We start from the raw sequence: 700 nt of genomic DNA on the forward strand, positions 1-700 counted from the left end.
GTAACTCCGTGGTTGTACGATGTTACTGGGAAATGAGCATTGCATCTTTCTATTGAGGTTTGTGCCTTCATCATTAGCTGCTATTGGTAGAAATGAGATTTCAACTTGGTTTCATTTTCCAGCCTCCACTAAAGGGCTGCTTTGCCACTCTAAGTTCCGTGAACTGTTAGTATAAAGATTCGGCCCTGACATTCTTGGAGGTTTACTTTCTTCATCTGACGAACTTCATGAAAAGGAAACGTTACTTCTTGGTGGTTGCGGATTAACAAGTGTCGGGGAGAGATGACATTGCCCACCTGCCAGAAGACATCAGTGATACTGAGTGGCTCAAAGCCGGACAAACGGACTAATTTGCTTAAAAATGCCATGGTTTTTTTAAGTGTATGGAGTATTATTTTCCTTTTGCAAATATTTGCCGGGGGGAAAGGGGAAGAGAGAATCGGAGAGGCCCTTGCCTTTTACAGGTGACTAATCCGAGATTTTTTACCTGCTCCACGTGCGTCCCCGGTGCCCTGGGCAGCGGGGGTCGATGGCCTCACTCCAGCGCTTTCCTGCCGTGAGGAATCAGGTGTGACAGCTCCGCGGGCGGGGGGAGACAACCAGGAGAGCTCAGCGGCGAGCGGCCGGGGAGGAGGGCGAAGCTGCAGCGGGGCGGATTCGCGCAGCTTGCCAGGCTGACCCCGCAGCCCTGCTCTTCCCG

The sequence above is a fragment of the Chaetura pelagica genome, unplaced genomic scaffold, assembly GCF_000747805.2.
Source record: "Chaetura pelagica isolate M959 unplaced genomic scaffold, ChaPel_1.0 scaffold473, whole genome shotgun sequence".
Lineage (NCBI taxonomy): Eukaryota > Metazoa > Chordata > Aves > Apodiformes > Apodidae > Chaetura > Chaetura pelagica.